Source organism: Eriocheir sinensis, chromosome 60, assembly GCF_024679095.1.
Source record: "Eriocheir sinensis breed Jianghai 21 chromosome 60, ASM2467909v1, whole genome shotgun sequence".
Lineage (NCBI taxonomy): Eukaryota > Metazoa > Arthropoda > Malacostraca > Decapoda > Varunidae > Eriocheir > Eriocheir sinensis.
In genome coordinates this window covers 408471-419653 of record NC_066568.1, presented here as the reverse complement: position 1 = coordinate 419653, position 11183 = coordinate 408471, and the positions used below count along the sequence as shown (strand labels likewise).

General features: G+C 44.8%; 1 long non-coding RNA gene across 1 annotated transcript in view; it reads left to right on the top strand.

The window, feature by feature from the left end:
- LOC126985658 (uncharacterized) overlaps positions 1-11183 on the top strand; it is a 55291-nt gene that overhangs the window by 18297 nt on the left and 25811 nt on the right. Inside the window, exons 3-4 of the long non-coding RNA XR_007738840.1 lie at positions 8560-8670; positions 10174-10284. This is a non-coding gene — a long non-coding RNA (uncharacterized LOC126985658). The remainder of the gene's footprint in view (positions 1-8559; positions 8671-10173; positions 10285-11183) is intronic.

Sequence of the window (11183 nt, the reverse complement as noted above, 5' to 3'; positions counted from 1 at the left end):
GTTATAGAAATGCATTACATATGTTAGGACAATCCCCTCTAACTCGTCACTACAACTCATCACTTAACATTGCCAATGTTTACTTCCCAAGCTGTGAAAGGCCAGTTTCGACTCTCGTGCCCGAAACACGTGCCAAACAGTACACCACCGCACCACTCCAAGCCCCCCAACCCCTCCATCACCCTCACGTTTCCTCACGCTGGCTGGGATGTGTTTCGGATTCGAGTCGAAGCAAGGGGTTCACAAACTGGCAACGCTAAGTGATGAGCGTTGAAGTGGAGGGGACTGGACATGGACATTTGCTGCCTAATCACTGCGAGTGTGCGTGAGGCTGTTGACGGCGCGCGGCGACCGATATAGACATCGGGTACGAAACAGTGGGCGCGGAAACTGTCGTACTTTTCGTATATGCGAAGCATGTCTTTCGTGAACCGAAAATTGTCCTATATTTTTCACTTTCGTATATCCGAATTTTCGTACATCGAGCTTTCGTATATCGGGGATTTCCTGTATTGGTATCGGCTGATTTTCTGCCGATACTACCGATACTTGAAGGAGTTTTGTTCGTCGCATGTCACTTGTTGCAAATAATTTTGTTGAACAGAAATTGGATTTTCTAAATTTTTAAAAAAATATTAGAAAATGAAATTATCTAGTATCATGATACTACATAGTTTGGAATTTCCCGTGACTTAATTTTCATCACTTTAAACAATAAGATTCATATTACTTGGAATACAAGTGTATAATACTTAGTATACAGTATAGCCTTTGGTACCATGGACGCGTACAATACAGGTTTAGTAGCTTCGGCGCGGGATTGGCAGCCCCTCCACTCGCCTCATCAGCCTTGCCAGTCGTACAATAATTACCGTACAAATACGGAAATCTGACCATTTGTATGATGTACAATAACGCCTGTACGATCATACGATAATCCCAGAATTTGTACAATAATTCAATGGAGATGTAAAATAATTTTGTTATTCAATTTAAACATTTTTCTCTCTTGGCTGCTGAGCATGTAGTGTGTGGGTGACGCAGATGCTGGTCTGATACACGTACCATTCACATTCTGCTCCGTCTTCTGAGTTAGCCTCTCTACGTATCTGTCAACCTGTCAGAATTTAGCCAGCGCCCTTTGGCTGTGTTCAGTGAACGGATTGATTTTAACACTGACCAAACGTGCTTTTTGGAAGTTTATCGTAACTATAGAAATTACAGTACAGTACCCTCTCGAGTTTCGTGCTATCCGAGTTTCACAATCCACGAGTTTCCCGGTTAGTCCTAAATTCTTACCATCACGAGTTTTGCGCATTATCACCCTGAGTTTCACACTGCTTTGACATGTCACGCACGCTACCTTTGAAGGTAGTATCACACTGGACGTTTTCCTCCAAACATTGTGGCTGTGGCAAGAGAGAGAGAGAGAGAGAGAGAGAGAGAGAGAGAGAGAGAGAGAGAGAATGGGTCATTTTGAAGCCGCAGTTGAAGGCGGCTGCCTTATGATTGGCTGACAGTACTGAAAACATGCTTGTGATTCGCTGGGAGTCCGATGACGATGCTCACCTTATCAACGGCTTCACTGCCTTGAGGCGGTGTTTCCGTTCTACTGTTGGGGCTTCGGGCTACGCCTGTACACCCAACCAGAAGCGAGTTTTCGGTTATTCGTAAGCTGGTATCACACTGGTCTTTTTTCTTCCCACCGAGTTGGCGCCAGCTTGGGCAACCGGCAACTCCAACTTTTCCAGGTGTGCGTCACACATGGCCAAGGTTGGTTGCCCGTATCCACATCCACAACGTAAACAAAGCACTTGCCCTGTAGCCTATCAACTTGGTGTCATCTGCTAAAGTAAGGGCTGTTGGGCGTTGTCTGCTAGAGTAAGGGCTGTTGCGGCTTGTGCTGCCATGACCCAAGTTATGGACTTGTTGCTGCAGTTAAAATACAGTTGAGGGTGTGGCATGCCTGTGTTTCCTCCATGCCAGTTCTCATTGTCACCACTGCGTGTGCGTGGCTAACCCACCCATCTTGACTCAACCACATAAACACATGGATCGAATAACAACACACACACACACACACACACACACACACACACACACCAGACTCATTAGGAACCATTGCAGATGTTTCTGACAAACAGAAATGACTTCACCATTTCTTGAGTGTGTTAGAATGTATTTGGTGAGTGGCTCACATGAACCAAACCTAGCTCTTGGCAAGAAGAGCAGTCGTTTTTAACACTGCTCTCTTCTTGCCATTGGGTATGTTTGGTTTGTATGAACCACTCACCAAATAAGTTCTAACCCACTCTAGGAAATGGCAAAGTCATTTTTGTTTGTGAGAAACATCTGCTATGGTTCATTATGAGTCTGGTGTGTGTGTGTGTGTGTGTGTGTTGTTACTCAATCCACGTGTTTATGTGGTCAGAGTCAAGATGGGTGGGTTGGCCGCTCACGTGCAGTGGTGACAATAAGAACTGGCACGGAAGAACCACAGACACGCCACCCCCACTACAGCTTCTTCCTTCCATTTAACTGCAGCAAGTCCATAACTTGGGTAATGGCAGCACAAGCCGTGGCAGCCTTTACTTTAGCAGACAACGCCATGTTGATACAGGGCAAGTGCTTTGTTTACGTTGTGGATGTGGATACTGCCAACCGACCTTGGCCGCGTGTGACGCACACTCGGAAAAGTTGGATTTGGCGTTTGCCCAAGCTTCCGCCAACGCGGTGGGAAGGAAAGGGCCCAGTATGACATCAGGTTACGTACAACTGACAACTCGATCCCGGATGGGCGCACGGGCGTTGCCAATAGCCACAACGGTTAGAAGAAAATGGCCAGTGTGACACTGCCTTAAGGCAGCGAGGCCGCTGGCCGGGTGAGTGCCGGCGATGATGTCATCGGACTCCCAGCGAATCACAAGCATGTTTTCAGAGCTCAGCCAATCGTAAGACTTCATCTGTGGCTTTAAAACGACCCATTTTCTCTTCCTGTTTTCTTCCTTTTTCCACGGTATGTTTTTTAAATAACAAGGGAGTATAGGAGGAAAAAAGTGAGCTCCAGGGGGCAGCATGAGCCAGTTATAATGGTGCCAGTATAAACAGTTGCCTGCGCTATGACGAGCTCAGGGCCCACCATCAGGCCCAGATGGATAGTCTACCGACGCCATAGCCCACATGTAGGGGAAAAAAAAAAAAAATCTCCACGGGTCGGAACAGATAAGCTCTTTTTCAGTGTTTTCAATACCTCGAGTTTAGCGCTATACCTTCGGAACGAAGCGAGTGCGAAACTTGAGAGGGTACTGTATTTGCCTTTCGCAAAAATCCATACTCCATGTATAATCAAATAAATAGTACTACAGTCATCCCCCGCTGTTCGCGGGTATTTGCTCGGACTTCGCGATGATGAAACCGTAAACTATGGGACTATAACCCTATGGGAAAATATGCATTTGGGGAAGTCACCTCTGACACGTCATATAAAACATGTTTTTTCGTTCTTTTTAATGACTGAAATGAGACAAGACCTTGTTAGACAACAATATGTAATCAACACTCACCCTGGGGTCAAAATTTAGTAGCACAGAAGACCCAAAAGTAGCCCAATTTGCGATAAGTAGCCCAATCTGGCAACACTGCAGTGTGGCGGCGCGTGAATTTTTTTTTTTAGGATAATGTTGCTATGAGAAAATCTCGACCAGTCGTCCCTGAGTGAGCTGCTGGCCAATAGGAAAGCATGACGTCACAGTCTAACCGTGACGTCACTCAGGAGCAACCTAACGTCCATTGCCCCGCCTCCCTCCTCTCTCCCTTCCCCCCTCCTCTCTGCCTCCCTCCCTCCCTCCTCTCTCCCTTCCCCCCTCCTCTCTGCCTCCCTCCCTCCCTCCTCTTTCCCTTCCCCCCTCCTCTCTGCCTCCCTCCCTCCCTCCTCTCTGCCTTCCTCCCTCCTCTCTGCCTCCTCCTCCTCCTCTCTCCCTTCCCCTCCCTCTGCCTCCCTCCCTCCCTCCCTCCTCTGCCTTCCTCCTCTCTCTCCTTCCCTCCCTCTGCCTCCCTCCTCCCTCCTCTCTGCCTCCCTCCTCCCTCCTCTCTGCCTTCCTCCCTCCTCTCCCTCCCCCTCCTCTCTGCCTCCTCCCTCCCTCCCTCTCTGCCTCCTCCCTCCCTCCCTTCCCCTCCTCTCCTCCCTCCTCTGCCTCCTCTCCCTCCTCCCCTCCCTGCCTCCCTCCCTCCTCCTCTCCTCTCTGCCTCCTCCCTCCCTCCTCTCTGCCTCCCTCCTCCTCCTCTGCCTCCCTCCTCCTCCTCTCTCCCTTCCCCTCCTCTGCCTCCCTCCCTCCTCTCTGCCTTCCTCCCTCCTCTCTCCCTTCCCTCCTCTCTGCCTCCTCCCTCCCTCTCTGCCTTCCTATTTAGCGTCAATGCATCCGCCATACGCTGAAACTGGGGTCACAGATAAGCGGGGTCACATTAGTTGACGCCAGTGGCTCGTGACTGTTATTGATGGGGGCTGTCTCACATTCAGACATAAATGAAATCTTAAATGTTTTATTGTTATTGTTTAACATACCATTGACATAGATTATATAGATATATAGATAATTATTTAATTTCTTAGGCCTTATCTTACCAGTAAATGCTTGACTTCCTCAGTGCAGGCTTAGGCTATTTGAAAAGGAAGTCCATTCTCCTGTTCCTGTTTTGTGCAAACAGATCAATAACTTTTTCATTTAGACCTGGCATGAAAAGCTCTATCAGATGAGAAGGGTAAGTAAAGCCATCTCGAGACTGGTGTACGAGTAAAAAAAAATACCGAAAAATACTATTTTATACGATGTTTCTGTGATTTTATACCATCAACGATAATTAAAATTGAGCACAAGCCATCACTATCAATAATATTTTAAAATCATCCCTGGCAAATTGAAAAACACGATCGAAAATAAGAGCGACGCAAGAACACATACCTCCCCACAACAACAGCTGAGACAAGACCGCGTGGGAGGCAGTCCACACTCTCCATACCGCGCGGGAAGCCTCCCCCCCTTTCTCTCTCTATATCTGTATCTCTCTCCTGCTGCCTCCGCGCTTATCATTAAATCGTAAATAATTTACGTACTTCTTCATTGTTTTGCAGTATTTTTTTCATATAAATATATGAGATTGGGTGTTTCATGTGAATGATAGTCAAACATAAATAAATTAACATTATTTTCGTGAATCCAAGAAATCCACTGGGGTGGCTGCAGTCTCACAGTCCCTATTGACGAGCCGCCACTGTTGACCGCGAAACCGCGATGGGTGAGACCGCGAACGGCGGGGGGTGACTACTTTATATTACTGTTTTTTTCATTTGATTGTTTTTACCCATGTCTTTTAAGAGACCAAAGTTTATTAATAACAAACTTGATAAAAATAAATTCATGACTATGGACATCTTTTTTCAGGCCAGCTCTGATTACTTTTTTTTTCCTTCTCTTCTATGGTGGAACAAGTAGTGGGTCTTTTTTTTTCTTAACATTTGATATTGTCCTTTAGCTGCTGGAATTGTTGTATAAAAAAATTCAGTGCACAGGTATTGGTATCGGTCAAATATTGGGGTATCGGTATCGGTACATCCCTATTTTCCATCACGGCTCTCATATGCCTACTCATATGCCCATGGACACATTCTAGAAATTAATAAAAAAAGCATTATGCAATTACACTATGCAGTAGGCTACTATATTAATAAATATTATGACAACGAATCTGCCATTGACACAATATTACAGTATTAGGAACAATGTGAGAATTTAAGTAAAAAAAAAAAAAGAAAAGAGAAACCACGAGAAAACAAAGTAAAGTAGCTAGGCTATTGGGTTGTGAATGAGTCATTTCACCAGTTACAGCTAATCTTATGCACTTATTACAACTAACTACCACAGTACAGCATAAGATACATGATAAGAACTTCAGCAAACTTACCTTGCACACAAAAGTGTTTCAAAATACAGCAGGGAAGAGCAGACGCCTCACTTACCACGGGTCACACCCGCCGCCAGCTACACTGTGTCGCCGTCCAGCACTGATCGTTTGTCAGTGATCGAGATTATCTAACACATCATGATTGCCCGACTTTTTTCCTATTACATTATGGATATAGAAGTCCACTTAGTACATAATTTCATTTTAATTTACAGATATTGATAATGATAACAATGATTGATTTACAGAAAAAGTAATCGAAGAAGGATTCACGTCACTGGTGAACGTTAATAATTATTGTGTTATACACGCGTGCGCTCGTGTGTGTGTAATTGTGTGTGTGTGTGTGTGTGTGTGTGTGTGTGTACACAAAAGTGTATGTACTATATGCCCATGGTAATTTGCAGTTTATGGAAAGACTGATCGACTCATTATCCATCGCATAGATATCATTGGGCCACAATCATAAACAACGTCTTTTACACACGCATTTACAGCATGTTACTGCATGAGATGATAACTGAAGTTGTTCGAGTACGGAGGCCCTCTGTCGATTTGACGTCAGAAATTTTGTTGACGGTGGCCGACCTTCTGCTGACGGAGGCCCGACGGTTATGTTTGCTGGGAGTACAGAGGCTCTCTGTCGAATTGATGTCACAAATTTTGCCGACGGAGGCCCGACGGTGACGGTTTGCTGGGTTGGGTTTTCTTTCACGTGTAGCCCCTGTTCGCCTAGCAGTGAGTTGGTACGCAACGTGAGGCGAGGAGTTGTGACCTCGTTGTTGTGGTGTGTTGTGTGTGAATGGTCTCAGTCCTACCCAAAGATCGGTCACTGAGCTCTGAGCTCCTTCCGTAGGGGAACGGCTGGCTGTCTCGAGAAAGACCCGCAGCAGACCAAGTGGTGAATTACACACACACACACACACACACATACATACACACACAGTATATTAACAAATAGTCAATTCGGATTTAGAGGAGGACGATCCTGTGTAACTGAATTCGATGCTGTTTGCTGATGACACATTGTTCATTGCAGAAAATGAAAGTGACTCACAAAATTTGGTCAGTGTTTTTTATAGTGTCTGTAAAAGGAGAAAGCTGAAAGTAAATGTCAACAAAAGTAAAGTGATGGTTTGTGAGCGAAATAGAAGTGAGGTTGTAGATTTTGTATGCCCATATAGCGTGGGAATTGAATGTGAAAAAGAATGCAAAATAATTTTGAATGGTGAAGAAATGGAGGTCAATGAGTTTAAGTACCTTGGATCAGTTATATGTAAGCATAGTGATGTGGAAGGAGAGATAAGAGAAAGGGCATTGCAAGGAAGAAGGGTTGGAGGGTCTTTGGGACGAATCATGATTGGCAGAAGTGTGAGCATGGAGGTAAAGAGGGATTTGAGAAATGCATTGAATGCAGTTAAAGCTTTACGTATTGAAAACGCAGAGTTATTTATGGCAACATTTCACTCGCCCCAACCATCACGGAGCGCGAGACGCCCTGTATGATGATGATAAAAAAAATGCGTGTCACGCGCGCCATGATGGTTGGGGTGAGTGACATGTTGCTATAAACAACCCTGTGCTCTCAATTGGTGGAGCTTCATCTGCATTCTGATCACACTATCGTGTTCACGAGAGATTTCCCTACGTCATGTAATAATATACTTCTTCAGTCAATGAACAACTGTTGAAAACAGTGAGCATAAGTAAAACATGTTACAAACATTTTTTTAACATCTTCACGGTTCAACTGATCGTAATACCATTTTCTTTTTTGTTTTGTCGAGTTTTTAAAATACATCTTGATTCTACAGTCACTGCTGAGTCTGATGGTGTCAACCAAAACTGGCTAGCTCGTATATGAGTTGAGCTATGGCATATAATAAAGAAACATGTCTCACTCGAGCATGCAAGATGTGGTCCGACATGAGTGTTAGCGGGAGAGCAGAGCAGCCAATCAGCTGCAAGCTTACCAACCTGCCTAGGCGCCAGGAATCTAGCTTAAGTGAACAGACTATAGTACCAACCCTCACATATGTAGTGGTGTGAGTAGAATGGATGGAATGAGTAATGAAAGTGTGTATGAGCGTTTTGGAATGTGTCACGGTGGTGAAGGGAAGAAGTGTGGAGTGGTGGAAGAAGTTAAGCGACAGACTTTAAAGTGGTTTGTCCACATGGAGCGAATGGAGGAGAGTAAGATGACCAGAAGTGTGTATGTGAGTGAGATGGAGGGAATGCTAGAGGACGACCTCCAGTGAAGTGGAGGTATAGGGTGCAAGAGTACTTTAGGGAAAGGGGGAAAGATCTTTGAGAAACTTTGAGCAGGCAAGGAGGAAGTGTCTGGATAGTGAAAGTTGGAAACTTCTGCTGTGGCCATCCCCTGGTGGGAGCTCCTAGGAGCAGGCGTTGATGAAATGATGATGAGAGAGAAACAATTTATATAACAGTATATTAATGCTGTTACGACTGCCAATGTATTTATATGATTTTTATGTGAATATTTATCTCTCTCCTTATACTATATCTTATTTATTTCCTTTGTTTTATGTCTACTTTGATATTTATAAGATAATAATGTTAGAAAACCTTTATTTATCACAGAAAAATATGCGGGTTCTTCGGAGCAGCAAGCCACGCTCCTACAATTCCTCAAACTCCCGTGAATCAAGTGTCAACAAACAGCGTCCGTTCAAAATGCCACTTCCTGACCTGGTGAGTTACCGCTTATCAGGTTTATTTTGCTGCCTACACACCTTCAGGAGACACAGGGCTGATGGTGGTAGGCTGTGGGTGTGTAGACGTGTAGGGGAAAGGAGAAAATGAGTAGTGATGGACACGGAATAGAAGGTAAAGAGCTGTGCCCTATGTCTTCGTCCTCATCTTTCCCTTTCTCTGCCTCTCTTTCGGCCCATATATTTCATTGACTACCTACCTTCAGGAGACACGGCTGGAGGATGTGGTGGTGGTAGGCTGTGGTCGTGTAGGGGAAGGGAGGGAATAGGTGGTTGAAGACGAGTAAGAGATGGAAAAGAGCCGCAGCCTTTCTCTACCTCTCTCGGCCAGTATGTTTCATTACTACACACCTTCAGGAGATACAGGGCTGGAGGATATGGTGGTGGTAGGCTGTGGGCGTGGCAGCGTGTAGGGGAAGGGAGGGAATAGGTGGTCGAAGACAAGGAATAGACGGAAAAGAGCCACCTGTAGCCTTTCTCTACCTCTCTTGGACAATAATTTTGTTGACTCTACACCTTCAGGAGTAAAGTGATGGTTTGTGAGTGAAGTAGAAGTGAGGTTGTAGATCTTGTATGCCCATATAGAGTGGGAATTGAATGTGAAAAAGAATGCAAAATAATTTTGAATGGTGAAGAAATGGAAGTCAATGAGTTTAAGTACCTTGGATCAGTTAGGTGTAAGCATGGTGATACAAAGGGTAAGATAAGAGAAAGGGCATTGCAAGGAAGAAGGGTGGTAGGGTCTTTGGGACGAATCATGGCTGGCAGAAGTGTGAACCTGGAGGTAAAAAGGGATTTGAGAAATACAATAATAGTACCAACCCTCACATATGCAAGTGAAATGTGGGCCTGGAATGAGAGTCAGAGGTCTTGAGTGCAGGCAGTGGAAAATGAGTTATTTGAGGAGTGCTTGTGGTGTGAGTAGAATGGATGGAATGAGTAATGAAAGTGTGTATGAGCCTTTTGGAATGTGTCACGGGGGTGAAGGGAAGAAGTGTGGAGTGGTGGAAGAAGTGAAGCGACAGACTTTAAAGTGGTTTGTCCACATGAAGCGAATGGAGGAGAGTAAGATGACCAGAAGGGTGTATGTGAGTGAGATAGAGGGAGGGAATGCTAGAGGATGACCTCCAGTGAAATGAAGAGATATGGTGCAGGAGTATATCAGGAAAAAGGGTGAAAGATCCTTGAGAAACTTTGAGCAGGCAGGGAGGGAGTGTCTGGATAGTGAAAGGTGGAAACTTCTGCCGTAGCCATCCCCTGATGGGAGCTCCTTGGAGCAGGCGTCGATGAAATGATGATGAGAGAGAAACCATTTATTTAACAATATCTTAATACTCTGTTACGACTGTCAATGTATTTATATGATTTTTATGTGAATATTTCTCCCTCTCCTTATACTGTATCTTATTTATATCCTCTGTGTTATGTCTACTTTGATGATGTTTATAAGATAATAATGTTGGAAAACCTTTATTTATCACAGAAAAATATGCGTGTTCTTCGGAGCAGCAAGCCACGCTCCTACAATTCCTCAAACTCCCGTGAATCAAGTGTCAACAAACAGCGTCCGTTCAAAATGCCGCTTCCCGTCCTGGTGAGTTACCGCTTATCAAGTTTATTTTGCTGCCTACACACCTTCAGGAGACACAGGGCTGATGGTGGTAGGCTGTGGGTGTGTAGACGTGTAGGGGAAAGGAGAAAATGAGTAGTGATGGAGAGCAGCATGAGCCAATCATAATAGCGCCACTGCGCCATGACAGGCTTGGGGCTGACCATCAGGCCCAGATGGATAGTCTACTAGTGCCACAGCCCACACATATATATATATATATATATATATATATATATATATATATATATATATATATATATATATATATATATATATAAACACGGGTTGGAACAGATAAGCGCTTTTTCAGTGTTTTCAATATCTTGAGTTTCGCGATCCTTGAGTTAAGTGCTATACCTTCGGAACGATAACACTACTGCCAGTTTTGAAGGAGAACGGGCCCTTCAAGACAATACAGCAGCAGCATTGAAGGTGATGATAGTAGGCTACCTATAAAGTAATGCACACTTTCCGCCATTATTTCATTATTTCCGACATTGCTTGTTCACATAGGCATACTAAATATACAATACTGTCTCCAAGTTTGCGATAAATAGGTCGATGTTGTGGGTCGCAAACGTTCAAATCGCAAACTTTGAACCATTATTCTTATGGGGAAAACTGAAAACCGTCGACATCTTGCGCTTGGCCACCAATCCGGGTGGCCAAGCACATGTGTGCAGATGGCCCGAGCTGCGTGCTGAGCCCAAGCAGCTGACGGGCGGCTGATGAGGGTGTCGGCGGCATGGCCTTTGCATCAGCGCCGCCTGAACGGTGTTTTTGCCGGGGCCCGTGGGTGTGTGGCTATGTTTGTTGTGGGTTTGGGCTTTTCAATTTGCCGATTCTTGTTTTCCACATGTTGCACGGGACCCCTTTCTTTT